The 21785-nt window shown below is 38.9% G+C and overlaps 1 protein-coding gene across 4 annotated transcripts in view; it reads left to right on the forward strand.

The window, feature by feature from the left end:
* GRID1 (glutamate ionotropic receptor delta type subunit 1) overlaps positions 1-21785 on the forward strand; it is a 546772-nt gene that overhangs the window by 181705 nt on the left and 343282 nt on the right. The window lies entirely within an intron of this gene.

Genomic DNA, 21785 nt, shown 5'->3' on the forward strand with positions numbered 1-21785 from the left:
GGAGATTTAGAAGATGCTTTATTTTTTTCACCTGAAGCAACATGTGGCTTGGGCAGCAAGATGGTAGAAGGGCTTTATTGAGAGAGTAGGAGCAGGTTGTGAAGCTCTTACTATTTTTAGTAACTTTACGTTAACTGAGGCAAATAAAGCTAATGAGCAAAACTTACTACAAAAATCTGGAAAGCAAGACCTGAATTAAAGGTGAAAACTGCTCTAAAAAATTGAGTCCTGATATTCTGTAGCAATGCATCCTGAAGAGGAAATGGGGTTGTGGTTCAAATGTGCAACATTATAGTACTGGTTTTGTGGAGAACCCAGAATTAGTGTTTGATCATGTGTTAAAATTTAGACAACCAAAACCAGCTGTCCAGTCTGGAGTGAAGGATGGGCAGTGCGCTGATGCCAGGGATAGAATAGAAAATTGTAAACACTTAAAGGAAACTTGAAGCAGAAAGGCCTTTAGAGCTGAAAGTCAGGTCAGGTGTCAGCCTGGCATTTGGAGAAAGAGGAAAAATTGCAGTGCGTAAGAGGTATTTGCAAGGACCAATAAATATGTCCAGATGACAAGGTGGTGATCTTAAAAGTACTCCTTTTAGAAGCAAAGGATGAAAGGGGGCAATAGAAAGAGTGGGGCATTTATGAAATAAATGGGACTTCTACTCACTTTTGGGTAAATGTGTCAGTGTGGTACCAGGAAAAACAGTATTATCTAAAGGAAAAAGCATATGGGTGAATATGAGGCTTAAAAGCAGTCATTTCATCCTTCCTGTAGAAGTAAAGACATAGTCTATGTAAGAAATAAGAACAGTAGTGATTTTTTTGTTGTACTGGGGGAGGAGTATCCTTTGCTGGAAGAAGAAAGAGAATCCACTCATTAGGCCACTCTTATAGTTGGCTTGAACTCAGTCCCCATTATCCTTAATTTAACAGGATGACAGAAAACAAGTGTGGTAGGAAATAATAAGATGCATCCTAAGGTGAGTATGTTTAGAAATGATCATGGAGCTACAGTAATTAAATATCAGTGGTCATCCTCTGCTGACTTGTTCTGTGGGAGAAATGAAAATGAGAACACTTCCCACAAGGTAGAAACTAATGACAGAGGGGCTGTGAATTACATGCATCTAAAGAGACAGACAAGAAAGGCATTGTTATTTAGGGTCCCAAGTGCTGCTACTGCCTAGGAAAATGGCTTGTAATTTTTCCCAGATTAGAAACAAGGCTTGGAAACTGCCAAATTGTCACAAGGCATAGCTGCGTGGCCATGTGTCATTTCAGTGTTGGACAGCAGTGTGAGCTTACCCCATATGGAGCATTGTGTAAAAGAAAATTAAACCAAAAAAACCCCTAATTGAAACAGTTCCCAAACCTCACATTTGTCTGGGTCCACCTTATGCTATAGACTCCTCTCATTTCTTTTGTCATCTGTGGGGAATTGTTCCTTGTGATATTTTTTGCTGTGCATGCAATAACAACTGTGGCATTTCATGTCAAGCATAGGAGCATGAGTTTGTGGGAGAAAACACACTGAAAGGACACAAATCCATCCACTGAGCCTTGGCACAGTGATGCCCTCATTCTCTTTCTGTGGTTTGGTTGGAACGTGCTTCTGCTTTTTACCATCTATAAGCACTGCAAGTATTCTGTTTCCTCTTTCTCTTCATGTTTATATCACTACTCCAATTCCCACGCACAGAATTAGATGTTGTTGCATGGTCTGTCTACACTTGGGGAATTTGTTTGCATTAGCACAGTAAATTTTTAAGTTATTTTTGTGGATAACGGCTTTCTGTTAGCTCCATCACCCCAGATGCCATATGCATGATACAAACATCGTACTATAAAGTGGTGTTACAGAGTGGAACAGGAAAGATAATCAGAAGTGTTAAATTCAGAAGTGGTGCTATTGGTATAACCCCTGTGTTGAGATCAGAGCTGAGCTGACAAAGGAAAATATCCAAGTGACATTGTTCGCAACACAATGAGTAGATACAGACCCCTAAGAAGGGATGGGGGAGCAGAGGTGATGACTCTGTAGCTACTGTGCCCTCTTAAACAGGACGGGGCAGCTGCTGTCTATCAGAGGGGAGGGTTTTCTTGCAGTCTTTCTTCCAAGACTTTGGTAGAAATTGGGGGTTGGGGTTTTGTGGATCGTATTTTCCCCTTTAGAAGGTTAGTCATTTTAGTACCATCTATGGCATTTGGAATAGGATTTACTCACTAGAATTTACTCGTTTGAAGGCTTGGTTAGTGTGGTGAGTAATAATGTTTTAATGCTGTATAACACATAGAGTGACTGTAAGTGAAATCTCATTAGAATTCAAATATCTGATACAAAAATGGCTTGATATTGTAGCAGTAAGGGCTGGGAGGCAGTAAGACATTTCCAGGAATGAGGGCTGAGTAGCTAAGGGCTTTCAAGGACATTGGTAGAAAATATAAGAGTATTTATGGAGCACTGAACCAAATTATACCTGACTTTGCGGCATAGCTATCCTTCAGCTCCTGTATATGTAAAATAAATGTCTAAACAAGGAGTATCTGTAGTTACTGGCTAGTCTAATTTTGGCAGGATACTTTATTTCTATGCTGATCGTGTTTGCTACATCTTCTGTGGTTTGTCTGAACACGACACATAAACAAAAACCTTAAATATTTTGTGTAGTTCATTTTCTAGTGAGTTGAGGATTAAAGGATATATCTCAAAAGAGTTAAAAATATAATATTTTTGGCAGTGGAGAGCTAAAGCCTTTAAAAATAATAATTGTTTTGAGTTTACATTTAATAGGGATTCTCATAATGATTTAAACTGGATTCATTATAAGTCCCTTAATATTACTAATCCTGCTGAATACAGCCAGTGCATCATTTGTAAATTTTTTTTTTTTTTTATTACTGGCAGTATGTTTACAAAGATTTTCTGCTCCTAGATTTACCACTTTACTCAACCCTGATACCAATGCCAACTACATGAAATAAATTTTGTTGTTTTTTTCCTTAATCTTTTGTGCTTTGCCAACTTAAAGGTATTGTCAGTGAGTGCTTTAAAAGCAGAAGAAATGGAATTATATCCTTGAGACAGGTTGGAGTGCTTCTAGTTCGAGAAGTGGGTTCGTATGTTTATTTTGGAGTAGTCAATTAAAGCCCCTTTTGAATGCCAGGAACAAGCTAGCTTGCGCTGCACCCCGGTGTGTGAGCAGCACAGAGGGTAACCTCGACTGTGCTGGCACTGTCAAAGAAAATCGCTAGCAGTGATGTCAGGTTTAGCCTATCACTGCGAGGACTAAGGAAGCCTGACATCATGATTTGGAGCCTGCCACCTGCGCTCAAGTGGAATAGCATCCGACTGCATGAACGCTTGCGCCGGGTGGAGCGTGCCGTCTAGGAAGCTGTAACCAGAGCGAGGACGAGCGGCAGCGCTTGCTGCGCGGGAGCGTCGCTGCGCGGGGCTCTGTCCCAGCCACGCGTGCCCCAAATTGCGGCTCGCCTCTTTCAGCGGCAGGGTGGTAGCAGCTCTTCGGAGAGGGGGAATGACTCCCACCTGGCAGTGTGGCAGGAGAAATGGTCACTGAATGATTCGTGGCAGGAAAAGCGACAGAAAAGGCTATAGCTGTGTTATCTTGGTCTGGTTGTGTTGTGGTTGAGCAAGGCTTACTGTCTATGGTTTAGCAGGAATCTGTATTACATTAAAGGACAATGAGCATGTTAGCATTGTTGTCTGGGTTGTGGGTTTGTTGTCTTTTTTTTTGTAATTCTAATTCTGCTGCAGGCAGCAGCTGATGCATCACAACATACTTTGCATGTCTTGGTATGAACTTGTGATTTCTCACAAGGGAGATGTGTCCCCTCAGATGTGAGTCTGAGATGATTCTCTTGCTAAGGATGCCTGAACATAGAGAACACAAGGAAAGCAGATAGAGCAGAGTGGGACAGAACCCAGAATGCTATAGAGAAACAGAGAGAACTGTATTCTCATAGATCATTTTGCTTTTTTATTTTAATGGAAAAGCATAGCATGAAGAGCCAGTAATCTGTACCCTTTAACCCACACATCCACCCCATCTGGGGATCTGCCTCACACTTGATGGGACTAGAAGCCCAATTTGGTTTGCTCATGTAGAAAGTTGGTTACTTTCATGAAGCAATTAGCTTTGGCTTGTATTCTTTATGCAACTACTCTTTATTCTTTTAAAATAAGATGGTCTGTACCTTTGTAATTGAGAAGGGGAGTGGGAGATGTATTGATGGAAGTCCTGCACAGCAGCAGCCAGTCTGTGCTTTTGTCTAGTGGTTGTAGCCTGTTGCTTTCACAGTGCAAAATACATGATGAAAATTAAACATATGCATCTATATATTTGAATCAAAGAAGGAGCCTCCAGGTGCAATCCAAGTGAGGGTGATTCCCTAGCCATCATAACATGCATTTCAGAGCCAAGAACGAAAGAGGCCAACAGATGAGAGCAGTCATCCATGATTTGTGTCTTGCTTCCACTGTTTACACAGCTTGACCTCACAAGCAGCCATGATGTCTGGCTTTGGGAGGAAAGAAATGTAGCTGGGGTATGTTTGTTCATTAAAGGACACATTTGTTGTTTTGAATTAACAGGATGTAGAGCCAAGTGGGTATTGAAGTTGATTGCATACAACTCTGATTTGGATTTTGGAGCTATATACAGTTGTACAAATTTTATCAAAGGCAGCTTAATCACCCTAGATTTATTTGTGTATATGCTGAATCAGAATGAGAGGTCAGTTATCTTATGTGCGAGATGAGATTTAAACGAGTTCAGCCTATGCTCACACAATGAAGTTTGCTCTACCTCTGGGACCACAAAACTATTTATTTTCAGCTTTAAATGTACAGTGGTTCTGCATTTTGAAAGTACAGTGTGATGAATATGTTTTGGCTAGAAAATGTGAAAGTTAAAAGTATGGCGTGAAGGGCATATCAGACTTGATTACCTTTCTGATAGAATTATAAATTTGGTAAATGAAGGGAATTCAGTAAATCTAATATATTTGGACTTTAGTAAAGCATTTTATACTCTGTTTCATGAAATCCTACTTGAAAAATTGATTCAAATTGACTGTGATGGAAATGCTGCCATATGATCTAAGAGTTGGCAGGGCAACTGTAAACAAAGAATAATGCTAAATGGATGAGGCTGGAGCTTCGGGAGAAGCCTAGCCAGGGAATAATGCTATATGTGTTCTAATGTTTAATATCTTTGTTAATAGCACAGAAAATGAAGAATATAAACTAAATTCTATGGATGTACTGAACCGTGATAGCTCCAATACAGAGGAAAATAGTTAAATAACACAAAAGAGCATTGAAAGTTATTAGAAATGTGGATGAAAAATAGGAAGAGAAGATGGATGTTGAAAAAGCATAATCTGAATCATGGCTGAAGGGAAGAATGATGCATAAGAGAAAATTCAGAACAAGCCCACAGTGAAATTTAGGAAATAGATTATTTCCACACCCACCCCCCCCACCCCCCCCCCCCCCAATTAACTCAAAGTAATTGAAAATTACAAAAGCTTTTCTTTGGGTCTTCTCTGTGTTAGGCATGAAGACAGTTGATTCTCTTACCACCCTCCCTGCCCCAACTCGCCAAAAACCTAAAAGAGCACACATAACACCCCCACCTCAAAACCCCAAATAAAAGATGAAAAGAAAACAACTTTCTCCTCCTCACCTGACCAGTGCTTGAATTGAAATATACTCATTGCATGTAGTGAATTGCTAAATGCAGAAATTGATGGCTACCTGGAAGCTTAAGTATACTATCCCTTTGGGGCTGGTCCTGAAAGTGAGCTTCTTAGTATGTAAATCCTTGTTAAATATGTGGTTTCTGCTGAATTCATGGACATTTAATTGGAAGTCACATGCTATTCAGGTAGTGAAATGCTTAAACTGCTCCCACTCTACAAACAAACCCTAAAACCCTACAAAAGCAAAATCTTAAAAAAAAAAAAGCTTTAAAGAAACTCAGTCATTACCTCCTCAATGATACTGTTGATGCTACCTTGTGGTATTGCTGATAAAATATATATGTATATCCAAATCTACAACAATTTTATTTTCTTCAAGAAATATCAGATGCATTTTGACTTTTGAGAAAATGGAAAAGGATGCTTTTCAAAAACACCCTTTTCTATTTTTCCTTCTGTTATTAATGAGCTCAGTATTTGCTGATACTTCTGTATGACAAAGGCTGCACTTGAATGTTAGGCATTTCAGTACTGCAGTTACTAGGAGTGCAGATCTTTTCCAGGAAAATGCTCCTATTCTCAATTGTACTCCCATGTGTGAGGAAAGTGGTAGTCAGCACCACTGAAATATGCTGTCTGGGGAGAGGTGTGGGTATGCTCTCCAAAGAGTTTGTCCAAGAGCTCTGATGAGATTTATCACTTAGCAGACTACTGTTTGGAAGAGCCCCATCCATGAAAGTGTGACTTCAAAGACTAAAATTCTATTTGTAAAACGTATTTTATAAATCCTCTAAAATGGATTTAAATCACCCCTAAATCACTACTTGTCTCTGTCATTGGCCAGTGATGGAATGCCTCTTCTCCAAAAGTTTTGGGAAGGCCTGCTTGTCTGAGAGAATTGTATTGTGGAGCTGAAATGCCAGTGGATGCCACAGAAAGTCCCCGGGGCTCTGTGTGTGGGACCCTGGAGTGGTGCTCCCAGGGACAGATGGGCAAGTTTGCCAGCCTGGCCCCCAGGAATACAAACTGTAGAGAAGTTCCAGCCACCACAGAGCTAATAGGCTGCTGTATTGCTAACTACGAGGAGTAAAAGTGTGAGGAATACTGTTCACTTGGAGTTTTTTTTGATATTATTGTTGAGCAACACTGATAAATATGCAGTCAATAAGAAACAGAAGTACTAAAATAACAAAAACAACAGGAGAAAAGCCACCCATGCCTTCTTTAACATACAACTAAATTTTTAAGCTTTCTGTCTGAATAAATGCATTTTGGGATTAACACTTTCTCTGCAAAAGATGTTTGACAAAGTGGATATGAATAAAATTAAGTAAATGAAGTCTTTCTCTGGCAGTGTATGTGTAATCAAATCAAAGAAAATGTCAAGGTCACTGAGTATTAATTCTCTTTGTGTTTTATAAAGTTGACCATTTCCTGTGTTGTATCCTAATTAGTATATGCAGACCTGCTGAGTTGTGACTATAGATTCGAGGAACATGCAACTTTACCTTTGATGTTTTGGAGGTCTTTGATCATCCTACAGATTAGCATTTCTACTCGCATCCCTTCTCAGCTATGGACAAAAGTGAGTTTGGCGTTTCTCTCACTTACATAGTTTCTCTCTGACTAATGGATACTGGCATTACTGAAAGATGAAGCTAATCAGTATTTGAAGTCTGGGTATGCATAAATCCAGACATAGAGTGGGAAAATAGTGACTTACATTTTCAGTAATTCAGATGCCTACCTGTATATAACACCCTGCTTAGGATTTTTATTTTGCGAGAGTACCGACCAACTGCAGCTTCTTTGGACATGGATCATTTTTAATACATCAGTACAGAAAGGGAGGAAAAATTAAGAAATAAAATGGTAACAGATTGTTTAAAACCATGAGTTTGCTATAGTCTTATGTTCCCTGTCACTCCAGAACCAGCACACCACCTAAATGGAGTGGCATTTTTGTGATTAGGCACACAAATAACTCACTGATACCAAGTTCTCCATAGCTGGGGTATGGATGACATCAGCAAGATTAAAAGAATAACTAGGGTTTGATAAAATTAATTTAATAACTTTAATATTTACTAAGAATTAGTTAACCTTTATCTATATATTTCTTTTATTGATTGTTATAATTCTATGTTACACATGAAATTTCAGCATCTACAGAGAAATTATTTTCAGGTAAATTACATGAGAAATTTCTACAAATATTCTAATTAAAGATTTGGAACTTGTGCTGATATTTGGCTATACCTTACTGATGTTGTAAAGAGCGTTTCTGTTTTGCAATCATATTAAGTGATGTGAGCTCATGTTTCTAGGAATGTAGGATGTGTATCATACTTGCATAACATAAGAGTGTATTTTTGAGGAGTTGTGATTTAGTAAACAATATGGGTCATTACCTTCTGTGACTTCTAAATATAAACTTTTAGAGATTCGTAGCAGCTATGAGAGCAGAATATTGAGTAACAGCAGTAGTACCACTGTGTTACTGTAAACAGTCTTAAAATATGGTGTGGCTCAGTTGTGTGGGCTTTTTAAAGGATCTGGGCAAGTTGCTGTGTTCAGTAAAGAACTACAAAGCTGATTTGTCATCTGTTTCTCTTGTTCTAAGAAATTAAAAAAGGTTTATTTAGATCAGAAAAAAAAAAAGTTTGACACTTTCTGTAATGACTTTGAGACCATATTTCTGATAGTAAAGAGCTCCATACTCTTGTAGAGAAAGTCTTTACAAAGAAATTAGGAAAAATTGAGGCTGGAACAGAAGAGACTTTCAGAAATACAAAGAGTGATGAAATGTTGGATCAGTGAAGCTGAGCATGTGGTGAATCCTAGAAGCTCTAGACTTGATGTGAGTGTCATTTGATAACATTTCATAGCAATATGATGCAGCACCTTAAACTAGATGGCTATAATAATATCCTATTGGCCTTAAAAATTATGAAACTTTATTGTCATTTTTAGCTAGTGAAATGAAGATGTCACGTTTTTAAAGAGGGAAGTGTGGGATTGGTTTTGGAGGACAATGGCCATGTCGGACAAGAGCAAGACTTTGGCTACATCGCAAAGGGGCCATGAAAAGAGGAAGAACTGAGAGTGCTGTACAGATGGTGAGTGATGAGGACATCTTGGCCTTGGTCGCCCAGAAGCCTTGGGAGTAGCAAACCAGGAGTGCAGAAAAACAAGATCAGGATTCTGAGCTCTGCCTGAAGAAAAAATGCCAGGCTATGGTTGATGGAAAACATCTGGTTGTTTCTTAAACAGTGGAAAGTTTTCTACCTTGACCTAAAAGTGTATAGAACACTGTGTTAGTGGTTTTAAGATTTAATTAACCAGTAGGCTTTAGGATAGCAGTAACTAACTTGTAGCCAGTGAATTGTCGGGTGTATTATGGACAGGGGGTAATAACTAATGAAATGTTAGTCTTAGTCGTGTGAACAGTGTGTGAAGAATGCATGTAACCAATCAAGCCTTCTGTTTTTGTGTGATCAGTTGCTAGGAAGATTTATAAACGCATTTCGATTTCTGACTCTTACGGAGTTGCCAGAGTCTGTGATTCTCCTCAGGGAAGTATTACTATTATTGGGTTTATATTATTACTACCTCTATTAGATATTACCAAATGATCAGTGACAGTTGCATGTTGACATGGTAAATTTAATGTAGCTTATTTTGGTGTGTATAAATATTACTGAGTTGAAGATTCCTGTTGTGAAGCCTGGAAGGGAATACCACAGTCTCCTTGTTATAATACCATCACTGTTGCTAGCCATCTCCTCTGGCCACCTGCATATAGCAGCCAGAGATTCATGCCCCTTACCCAAGTGTAATTTTTAAAAGGTTTTTGTCAGGTATTTGATATTTTAAAGACTGAGAACAATAGCATATGCCCTTTCCCCAGATCTGCTCAAATTTTTGACTGTTATCACGGTTAAATGTTGCCTCTTGGGTTGGAAAAGAGATGGGCAGACATGGAATGTGCCGTCTCTGTGGAGACCGTGGGAAGCAGGGACGTGATTGTGCCGCCTCTGCACTGATAAACAGCCCTGTCTAGCCCTCGGGTTGCACGTGGTAACCCAGGGTAACCGCTTGTGCTGAGAGTATTCCTCTGGGGACATTTGCAAGCTGCAGTGAGCTAGGAATTTCTCCAGAGGCTTTTAGTGCACCTGTCCTTAAGACTGTCGCTTCCAGACTTTGTGTGGAAAAATCTAATTTTAAAAATGTGCAGATGACCTCCTGCCCGCATATCAGCTGCTTTTTATGGTGCCTCTAATTGTGCTCCTAAAGCTCCAAGTTTCTGAAAGAAGTTGAGTTGTGGAAATGTTGCTCTAAATTTTTATCTGTACAGGTATGCATTTATGGATTTTGCTGCTTTTGCTTTGATAACTAGCTGATTTCTGTTCTGCTATAGACAGTGGAGTGTTGCAACTGAAATTACTCAGAATGAAGAATCACTGATTCCACAAGATTTATTACACCCTCATTTTACCTTTTTTTTTGGTTTAAAATATGCCGGTGTGTCCAGTAGCAGAAGGATAATGACCATTTTCAGGGGGAAAAAAAAAATACACACACACACACACACCACTTTATCATAAATATTTTAAATCAGTAATTTTAAAGATGTAATTTATAAGTGTTATTAAATAGTGCTCATGATGCATAATCATAAAAAGCCCATTTAGAAAATATATTTAAAATATTACTCATTCAAGACTTATTCCAAATATTACAGGCTTTTGAATACTGAAATGAAAGATTTTCCAATACAAATCAGTTTAATCTGCTTTTCAGAGTGTTTCTTGTACTTTCATTCTAACTTATTCTTTTTCTACTCTTGTTCATTGTAGGTCGCTTAACAGTGTATTAATCTCAAAATTGTTGCTGTCACTTCCATATCATTTCCCTCACCTAGAAGAAAAAAACAAACAAACAAACTTGCACCACTGATTTTGAATTAACTTTCCCCAGGCTCTTGGGGGGCCCAGGGTGACTTCTAAGCCTTTTGGGAAAGGTGGTGAAATGAGCCAGTGACATTTGCTGTGCTGCCATCTGTGAAATGTCCAGTGTCCCATCCCTCCACTGGAAAACCTTCTTGCAAAGATGGAAAACCACTGACTAGGATTAATGTGATCAAGACTTAAAAATAAATGATTTTATGAATAAACCTCCTAAATATTGATATGAGACATTGCTACGAGTGTCCAAGACACACAGATAGTTAGTCAAAAGTGTAACTGTGCCAGTTGTCTGGGATGAGGCACTGCACAGCTGTGAATGACTGCATTTCACAGCACTGCATCTGGCACCTGCGTGAACCCCTGTGCCCTTTGGGCATCACCTATACAGTCTTCATCCCTCCCTGGATAGGAGCTGTCATTCAGCCTGTCTGTACCTCCTTACCGCTGTTCCAGGTACTGCTTGTTCGTACAGTTGCGTCTGTAACCCTGTAGGCAACTATCACCTGTGAGCAAGAGAGCTGTAAAACCTGACTTAACCTTTTTAGCCTGTTGTTGATAAACTGTCACTGACAAATGACGCTCCCAAAAGAGAAAGGCTATTTTTCCTGCTTGCCATTTTTTCCTTTTTGAAGTAGCATTGAAATAAGTACAGGTATATCATTAGTTGTTTGTGATAGGAATTGGGATGACCCTTGATGGGCAACACATGAGTTGAAACGACTGATCTTGAGATGCTATTTCTGTAAGGGAAACCAAACATATATAGAGATCATAGTGCTCAGAGAGAGAATTTGGCTTTCCTGAACTTTGAATGTGGAGCAATTCAGGCTTCTGAAACAAATGAAGAAGTATTTCAAAAAGTATTTTAAACTCTTTGCTTCAAGGGCGATACGTGGTTAAGGTTATAAGGTTGGCTGAAGAGAAGTATCTGCCAGGCCTCCAGCTATGTTTGCTAGAGTATGATTTTTTTGTACTGCTTGGGAAGTAAGATGTACAAAACAGATGCAGGAAAGTGCAAGAAGTTAATGATATGGAAAAAAACTGAAATGTTATGTTCTTGAATCTAAACCACTTTTTTCATTATCTGTTTATGGCACAAAAAAAAATGCTGCTTCTGATAGTATTCCCTTGGAGGATTAAATTAACTTCTTGGCATTTTTTGAATTAGGGAGTATAAAAAGGCCATGTAATAGGAGTGCTTCAACTGATGAGCAGAAATTGAAGACAAGATTACATATAGCCCATGCTTTAGATCCTACTAGGATTGTGCATCTTCCTGATGTTAAAATCAGGCTCTCTAGTTGATTGCTGCTGCAGTGTAATTTTTTATTTATTTGAAACAACATGTAGTGTCCCAATATTCTTTTTTCTCCTTGAAATTAACTGTGGATAATGGAGGATTTATGCTGCAAGTACAGGTTATGAAATAGGTTAAGAAATATTTTTATGAGATGGTTAGGACTAAGATAAGTTGGTTTCCTGTGCCTTATAAAATGAGTATTACTTTTGCCAGTGTGTAGTTCTCCTTGAGCACTTGAGTTCATTTGTTCCTGTTTATGATTGTACCATTCCTTTCCACCGTTTGCCCCAGTATTGCTGAGTGCATTGCTAGAGCAAGTCTTAAGGAGAGAAGAGCTAATGTAAAGAGAAATCACACTCCATTTGAGCCAATAATTTGTAGTGGCAAGTTTGTAAAATTGAATAAAGTAGCAAAACAGGATGATAGATGCTAGGAGATGGAATCACCAACTGGAAAACAAAAAAGTTATTGCAGCAGATGAGCAGGTCAGTACAAAGGAACTGGTGATGTAACAGTGCTCAATTGGGTGCAAATGAAAAAACACCCAGACAATCAGAAAACACAAATAGAAAACCTGGCTAGGAAATAACTTCTGGTGCCTCATAATATGCTGTTTGATTTCACTGGGACAGGTAAAGATGTTCACAATGTTTTCTGAAAAATATGAATTTAAATGCAGCAGAGAAAGATTTTATTTTTTTTTTTTTAAAGGAACACAGTCATATTCTCTTGTGGTTGCTAGAGTTTGAAAGAATTTCATTGTCCTGCATTTCTACAGAATATATTTTGTCTTTCTGTGTTCCTAGCAAATGCATTGATGCCTGCTCTTTCCGGTGTATCTATCATGTATGTCTCTGGTGTATCTATCAAGTGTTTGTTACTAGGCGTGTTCATCCCTGTTGTCATGTGTGCTGTTATCATCTTCCTGGGTTTAGGTGGATGTATTAAAGGTTCATGTGAAGATGACAAGGAACAAATCCTCAGCCTGGATGCAGGCACCTCCAGCCAGAGCCCGGCTCTGCACAACCCTGCACCCCGACACGCAGCGTGCTGGCCGAGGGGTCGGTCCCCCCGACAGCCCTCACCCGGCTTTTCCTTTCTGATGCCTGGGAAGGGCCTGAAGCTCAGAGTCTCATGTGCTACATGCAGCGACTTCGAGTGAGCTTGGGGTACTCTGGCTCAGGCTGGAAGTTGGTCCTGCAGTCCCTACGCCTTGTAGGATTTGTAATCGCTGACAAAGCAATTTATGTACCGCTTTGAGCTGCGGTGCTGTTCCTGTGTGAGCTGTCTGAGAGCAGTGACAGAGTCCTGGCTGTGTGAACAACCACCTGCCAAACAGGTATTGTGTGGTGGGAAAAGCATCTGATGGTGACCTGTCTGGTAGCTGGTGAGGACATACCTGTGTTTGACTTCTCTTTGGATGTTGGCCAAACACTAGATGTGCAGATGTGTGTCCTCCTGTTTTTAGACTGCAAAAGCAGGAAGGAGTTCCCTCTGTCCACTTCCCTGTATAATCATAATTTTTTGGGGGGGAAATGGACATAGGGATGAGTAGGTGCAGATAATTTAGTTGTTATTTTGATCTGGTATGACAGACTGCTTGTGTTTTTGTTTTTGTGGTTTGTGTTTTTTTTTGTTTTGTTTTGTTCTTTTTCCCTGGGCATTTTGTTTTCTTAGCATTGTGGGGCTGTCAAGAAATATTTCCTGCTGAAGTATGCTTTGTGTGTGTTTTCGCACAGAATATATATGTATTTGTGTATGCAATAGTAAATTCTAAAATTATTATTGCCACTCAGGAAAGAGATCTTGCATCTATTGTGGGTATTTCTTGGAAAACACTAGTTGAATGCTTGGTGGCAATAGGAAAAGACAAATCTTAGGGATTCTTAGGATGGCAATGGAGATCAAAACAACCTCATTTTTCAAGTGCACTTCTGCATCTCAAATTCTGCGTGCGGATCTGATGATCTTGTCTCTCAAAGGTCACAGTAAAACTGATAAAATCTAGGAGGACAAGAAGAATGGCTACAGGTGTGGATCTGCCTGTAAGGGAGGAGAAACACAATAGATTAGGATTGCTGCATGAAAAGATCTGATAATAATATAATAAGAATATATAAAAATAGAGATAGTAGAGAAATATGGGTAGGGAATGAGAATTGCCTTCATTTTGTAACATGGGAACTAAGGGGTGTCCAACAAAAATAGAAAATTTAAAATGAACAGAAGGAAGTACTTTTCCATAGAAAGCATAATTAAATTGCAGAGCTTGTTATCGTACAGTATGAAGGAAGTCAAATTATAAAAGAATTAAAGTTAATCAATTTTTATCAAGAATAGTTCTTTTGTAGGTTACTAAAAAAGTAGATTGGAAGCCAGCTCTAACTCAGGTTAATTCTGTTAAGCTGCTGGAACCACTGTCAGTGTACAGACAGGAGGGTCACACAATGCATGCTCTGCTTCATAGATCCATCTTTCTGTAAGTATCAGCTGCTGCGTGTTTATTTACAAAGGAAAAAAAAACCCACACCCACCCACAAAAAAAGAGGAAAGTCGTATTGGTCTATGAGGCTTCTTACTCCCTTTTAGTATAGTCATTTCTGTGTGGCTGTTCTGTGGTGCATGGCTTCTAGTCTTTAGTTATCATAAGACCTAAGGCGTGCGTATTCTTTTATGTTTCTAATTTAAAAAATAGGGTAAAAGTGCCCTATAGATGTCACTTTTTAAAATATTGTCCGATATATACAGTTTTAAATCTTTGCTGTGGAGTTTAAGGCTAGGAGAGCAGAAAGTTTCCTATGATGTGAATTGACATTTTTTGTACCTCTGTTCAGAAACAGAGTTTTCAAGGCAATGGCAGGATACCTAATGAACAGAAAGGGAATTGTCAACACTGCAAAAAATATTTGCTGGATAGTCTCTCGGTTTTCTGCCTAGTGATCCTAGCAAAACAGTATATGAGGCACATTTACTATGAATGGCATACTAGGTCTGCTTCCTACATTGTAGCCAGGTATTTTAAACATAATACCTAAAATTAGGTGTCGTTAGGTGTTGCTACTGTTTCAAGAAAGCATCTCAGGATAGTGCTTTTTCCTTTTTTGACCAAAATTGAAAGTAATCAATTGAATTTCAATCTTTGCTTTAGGTTTAAGAAAAATTTTGAAAGTTGAACAATGGATGAATTTTATCATGCAGCCAAGTGTCACTCTAAATGTTCTTCTGAATCACTGCATAAGTTTCTAGAACCTGTATTTTCATTGAGGTTCTTCTATAATAAGAAGCAAGTATTTTATAGTCAAGTATCTAACATTATCTGAAGTGGTCCAAATTGTTAAGCTATCAGGAAGTGATACATTAGCCCTTTTTTTTTTTTTGCCATCCTCTTTGAATCTGGAACTTGTCCATTTTGGTGAAGCCAGAATTTGAACTGTGACCAAATACTTCGGTTATGGGAAGCTGAGGGAAGAAGGCAGGCAGCAAGGGTGGAGAAGGATGTTTTTTTTGTTTTCCTTTCTTTTTAAAATAATTTCAGGCCATTATTTAGCTGTGTAAGAAACAAAAGGTAAAAGAAGATTTGAAGTGTCGTGACTCCTTTCTAACTCAAACACCATCATTTTCTCAGTGATTTGAGGTGTGTTTAAATTTCAGATTTGGTGTTCTCAGGTTTTGAATTAAGGTTTTCTACTGACTGCAAGAAATTGAGGCAGTCAGCAATAGTTTAGGCATACTCGTAAGAAATGATAATTTATTTTTTTTCTAATGTATTTTCTAAATTTGTCTTAAACCATACGTCTGTCCCAAGCAAAGACTGCAAAGCCTCTTGCCCCATTGGCTATTTGCTGTGAATGCATTAAAGAACTACCTGATATTTCTTCTATGTCAAAAAGGGAGTAGCAGGGTTATTTGGAGCTAGTTTACTTTCTTTGTCTGTAATGGTTGACAGTGCCACCATTGCTTCTGGATGCTCATAGCTGGACTGTGGCTGAGTGCACAGCCCACAAATAGCCAGTGAGTTACTAAAGGTCATAGAAGAGCATTATGCAAGTCAGTTGACTTTAAAATGTACATGTAAGCACACACACATATAAAATTATTTTAATAAAAACACCTGGTTTTATTTCAGTCCAATGTCTTTTATTTCAGCTCTGACTAGTAGGCCTGTCTCCACTGCTGTAAGAGAAATTGTCTAAACTTCTCTTCTGTGTTCTCAGAGGTTCTGAACTGGAGGGGGCATTATGACAGTCCAGCAAAGATAATGCACACAGAGAAGTGTTTTGTCAGGGGTAAGTGAATACTTTTGTGCAAGATATAGTTGATAGATCAAACAGAGCAAAATCAGCACTGCAAACTCTGAGGTGCTCCTCTTCAAAGGCAGGAACTCTTGGTGCTGCAGCAAGCCTCTATTTCCGGTATTTGCTTGTTTTTTTTCCGATAGTGTATGTTAGCCCAGTGATTTTAATTGATGGTTATTGAGGCAGTAAAATTGAAAACTCTGACCGTGATTCTGCTCTTTGATTCAGAAAAAACAACTTCGATTTTTTTGTTTTTAATCTCCTCGAAGTTCATTCTTAGAAGTGCAGTTTAAGTAGTTAGTGTTCTTCAATAATGTATTGGGGTAAAATACTAAGGTATGTGACATGCATACATTGCCACATGCTTTACTGAACTACAACAAATGTTCGGAATAGCAAATATGATACAGTCACGATCCAAGTGAAATATAAAACTTCCTCCAAAACCAGTAGCAACACTGTAAAAGTTTATGATGGTATAATAATCATTCACCGTGTTAGAAGGGTTATCAGCATGTCCTGAAATTGTGTTTCTATTTAAAGTGTCTTAAGAGGGTAAAAGAAATGGGTCATAAGGATTCTGATGCTGGCAACAAGCGGTACATGGTAATTTCTTGCATCTCACCCATGAGGAGGAACCCTCATTTCCAGTTTGAAGTGGTAAATCCTATACATGACATGCATAATGAGACATTTTTACTGTGGAGAATAACATTCCCTTCAATTTAAGATGAATAATAGGGTGAAAACCTTGTTGAAAAGTTATGTATGGAATTGTGAAATATTTCTAAGGCATTTTTAGCCCATGAATTCCGGAGCAAGGGTTGCAGCAAACTAGATCCAGTTCAATACTGAATCATTACTTTTTTTGTGATACTGTTTTCCTAGGAAATTACATAGGCTTCTAGGGTAGATTCTGTGTCTGAGTCTTGAATTCGATCATATTTTGCAAGATTTGTTGATGGAGGAAACCAGAATAGTATAGCTACTGCATTGGCTCTGCATCAGAAACATGTGAGACTTAACCAGAACGTCAGACCTCCTGCCCTAGTTCGCGTTTGTGAGATATGTGCCACTTAAGAGCACAGAAGAACACAAGTGACTTCAAAATGACCTAGCTCACATACCAGCAGCTGATGCAGCTGTAAGCCACATGGTATAGACAAAATGTAAAGTCCTTTTAAAGGTTTATATTAGTTCTGCTTTTCATGTCTTTCCAGAGGTGGCAAGATTGGGCACTACTAAACCTTTAAAGAAGTAGAAGTAGCTTTATGATCAGCTGACTGTTTTGGTTTTGTTTGTCATCTTTTTAAGGAACCAGAACGAGATGTTTTGCTGCAACACTACAAATGCACTTGCATTAAAATAAGCCTGCTGCAATGCCTTTCAGATCTTATGAGAGAGCTTGTGCCTTTTGCTGAAGGCACAACACAATTTCCCAAAGCAATACTCAATTAAATGCATGGTTATAAACCAATGTGAATTTCACCAAAGGGAGAAATGTTGGCTCTAAGGTATAGATATTTTTTCAGAATGTTCAGACAGTACTATTACAGGTCAACGGGTTACCATATGGAAAAACTGCTCTGGCAAATGCTCTCAGAAGCAGCCAGCAGCAAATCTAAGCAGTTCTGGAGAAAGGGAGAATGGAGGTGAGAAGCGGTAGTATTTAGAGAGCTGTCCTTGAAAGTGTGTGAAAAGCAAACGGTCAGCATAGCAAAAACCCAATGCTGAGATCTCCACAAGTTCTATACTATAAACAGTGTTTAGTACTCTCATCTCTAACCTGGAATTGGGAAGAACATCTCTGTGGGGGTGACACATGTTCAGACTAGAGAAGGCAGTAACTTTAGTGACTCCTAACAAGAGCATAGTGATGTGTGAAACTCATTGCTGGGACCTGAAAAGTTGTGGAAAAATAAAGACTATCACAGCCGTATTGCAGTTTATGGGAAAAAAAAAGAAAAGGGCCCAAGTGTCACTGGAGAGAGGTCAATGTAAGCGTGTTAGGAATGTCATGTTTTCCCCTTTTCCATTCTGGTGACTGTGTTTTTGTGTGACAGAGGCTTAAGTATTCAGTGGGAAATGAAAGCTGGTTAAAGATGCGGAAAAGAGCAGAATCTTGGAGCTGTTATGCAAAAAAAGAAGATTCATAATTGAAGGAGGGAAAATGGTGATGGAAAGAGAAAGCAAGTGGGATTTTGTTACTTTAACTCCATAGGAGGCAGAATCAAGGCTTAAAAACAGCAAGAATTTTCTAAACTCACAAAGTTAACATATTGAACACTTAGGATCTTAGTAGGATATTTGAACTTTTTTTTTTTTTTAAGAATTAGACCCTATACAGATAATTAGAAAATGCACAGATATATTTGATAGAATTGAGAAATTATAAAGAATTTAGATCCTTATGCTTCAGCACAAAAGCTATTGAGTATTACAATATTCTGAAGAATATTCTCTTATGGGAGTTTGGTTTTGTATATGTCTGCAAAAGATTTTAAAGGCTTTGGTGAGAGTCATGTGCTATTGGCGACAGATATAGAAAAGACACTGGTTGAGACAAACTTAGCTAGCTAATATGATAGATTCAATATTGTATTTACCTTCAGTAGAAGGTGGTGTTTACAGGAGTGCAAAATTGAATCCTGACAGAGGAACAGTTAGAGGATATCAATAGTCCACAAAAGGTCCCCAAAAGTTTTGCTTCAAAAGAAACTTAATTCCTTAACCTATCTGTTAGTAGAACTGTGACAGATGACTGCAAAAACATACTGTACGTATTTTGTAATAGAAGAGAGAAGATCCTGGACTGCACAAGAAATGCGTGGACAGTTATTTACATTAAAAATAGTTTATAGGAGTTAGGATTTCTGGTCATTGGCTTTTTATAGCAACTATACCATTTTGCTTTCAATGGCCAAAAATAGTATTACTTGTGATTTTGCTGTACAGGGCCTGAAATGTCATGACAAGCATGGATTTCTTTTCATGCTGTATTAACCACTCAGACAGAATGCAATTGCATGCATCATGCAAGTACTCTAGGAAAACACAAAGAAAATAAATAAGCAGAAATGACTACACAAAAGAAATTAGATGTTGCTACCATCCATTTGTCTGTATAAATTTTCCATGTGTCTCTTTTACTTCTGTCTATGTGCAGAGATCAGAAAGAAACTTTCTCAGCTAAATCAAATTGATCCTGTAAGTCACAAAAGTTTAGTCTGTCCTGATTTGTGTAAGTGGCTTAAAGCACTGTGCTTATTGTGGCACTTACTGCACTCTGAACAAACATTGGCATTCTTGATGAAGTAGAAAGCCTGCCATTTTTGAATAGGGTTTGTAAGTGATGGAGGCCAGGAATTGTGTTTGACAGATTCAGTCACCATTTTAGCTGGCACGTACCCAAGGTATAGAAGGGAGCCAGGCAATGCTTTATGCTGGAGGCTTTGTGTAACTTGCCCTTGAGATCTCAGACTCTTCATAGCGAAGACCTGAAGCAAGAGATTGCCAGCTGATGCTCATCCCAAACTGAGTTTATAGAGGCCAATCAGTTGCCAAATTTTTTTAGCTTTGCAGACCCTTCAGAAAAGTGTCTGTCTTGTGGGATGAAGTAGCACGTAGGCTGTATGAAGGGTCAGCTGTGGGGACTGGTTATTTAACTGCAGCTGAGACCCACGGGATCTCCTGGCTGCTTGGGGGTGACACCAAGTGTGGGTCAGTAACAAGAGGGTTCAACTTGAGTCCTGCCTGAGTCATGAAGTGATGAGGGAGGAATGGGAAAGCTTGGTGTTATTAGGAGAGGAACCAAAAGTCTTCTGGCCTGGTGACCTCACCTAGAAACTTGGCAAGGATTGTCAGAGCCTGTGATGGTCCCTGGCTGACATGCTGTGAACCTGCACGCCTGTCTGTGGCACCCCAGTGAGACAGTCAACCGGAATGTCAGCCCACAGGGAATATAAAGAGCTCTGAGAGAAGTGTACCTGTTCTGGGATTTATGGCAGAGTTTAGTCTACTGTATCAGCATGTTAAAAATTGGCCTGCAAGGAATTCACCTTTTACTGCATCAACAGGTGCTATATGCATGTGTTAGAAAAACACTGTATGTGCATTTGTTGAGATAGTGTTGTCCCAAACTCACCTACATGCTTGCAGGTGAGGGCAAGAGAGGTGTTTAGCAATATTGATTTGCTCTGGAAAGACGGGAAGTGTGTTGTGGACGTATCCGTATAGTCACCGCAAATCAACATCATGTTTGCACGAACTCTTTTCCTCGAGGGCTTCAGATAGAACATGAACCACTGTTACTCATTTTTTGTTTGTGCTGCCCAGTGGTGATCCATGGGAGTGGACTGCTGGGATTAACAGGTACCAAAGAGAATTTAGCTGTAGCCTAACGCTAATCAGCTGAGAGTGCAAGTTCCAGCTGGTGTGGTATACTTCAGCTGAGTCCTGCTGGTTTTCAGTTTCAGAGTAAACAAAATTATGCATGTATATTTTCTTTTTACAAGTATTTAACTTGTAAAATAAAGAAAGAAAAAAAGGTGTTACCTGGATTGAAATTCCAAGGTTAGATTTAAAATAAAAGTTGTTTAAAAAAAAGTTTTCATACATTCTTTTTATGTAACCTCATGTGGTTGATCTTTTGCTCTGTAGAGCTTTACATTTAAATTACTTCAGCAAGGGTGAGTGGGCAAGAAACTTGGAACTTCAGAATACTTACTCTTTTCGAATCATATTTGCTTTCGGGTACCTTAGCACATTGTGGGGCAGAAAGAGGCCATTTAGCTGCTTGTCTCAATTGGGGCTCCCCATGCACCCCAGATGCTTGTTGTCACTAGAAGTCCGTGCTGGCTCCTGGGGCTTGGTGCGGTCCAGCTGGGCCAGTCAGACTCGGAGCATCTTGTCCCCAGTGTTAAAAAGGATATATTCACACAGCGTGAAAGTTGCCTTCTAGTTAATACAGAATAGCGGCAAGGTTAGCTGAGAGCATTGGTAGAAAACACTGCCTTTCTTTTTGTTATGCATTTCTGTATGTTCTAAAATCAATCTGTAAACTGAACGTTACTTACATAAATAGCTCAGCAGTTGTCCATGTATCTGAAATATTATTCTAATATTATGTTAATGCGTTGTTTTCATTCAGAGTACATCTTTTCAGGGAAAAGATGGATATGGTGCAAGTTGCATGTGATTTTCTATATCACAAGTGTTTTGGTTGGTCAGTTTGAAATCTTCAGACTTGCTCAGCATAAGATACCTTTTTATGAGAGCCTAATTCAGCTGCTACCAACTTCCTACTCTGCTGCCAACCCAAGCATAATAAACGACCAATAGATGTTGAAAAATGTTTTGCCCAAAATATGATCCTAGTTATCATTCTCAAGAGGGAGCTAACAAAGACTCTGTATTTAGGACTCTACACATCCATGTATCTAATTTGTATTAACTTTCTGTTGTGCAGTTTTTCTGACACTTTAGCTGATATATTTGGTCACT

Source organism: Tyto alba, unplaced genomic scaffold (assembly GCF_018691265.1).
Source record: "Tyto alba isolate M040663 unplaced genomic scaffold, T.alba_DEE_v4.0 Super-Scaffold_1, whole genome shotgun sequence".
Taxonomy (NCBI): Eukaryota; Metazoa; Chordata; class Aves; order Strigiformes; family Tytonidae; genus Tyto; species Tyto alba.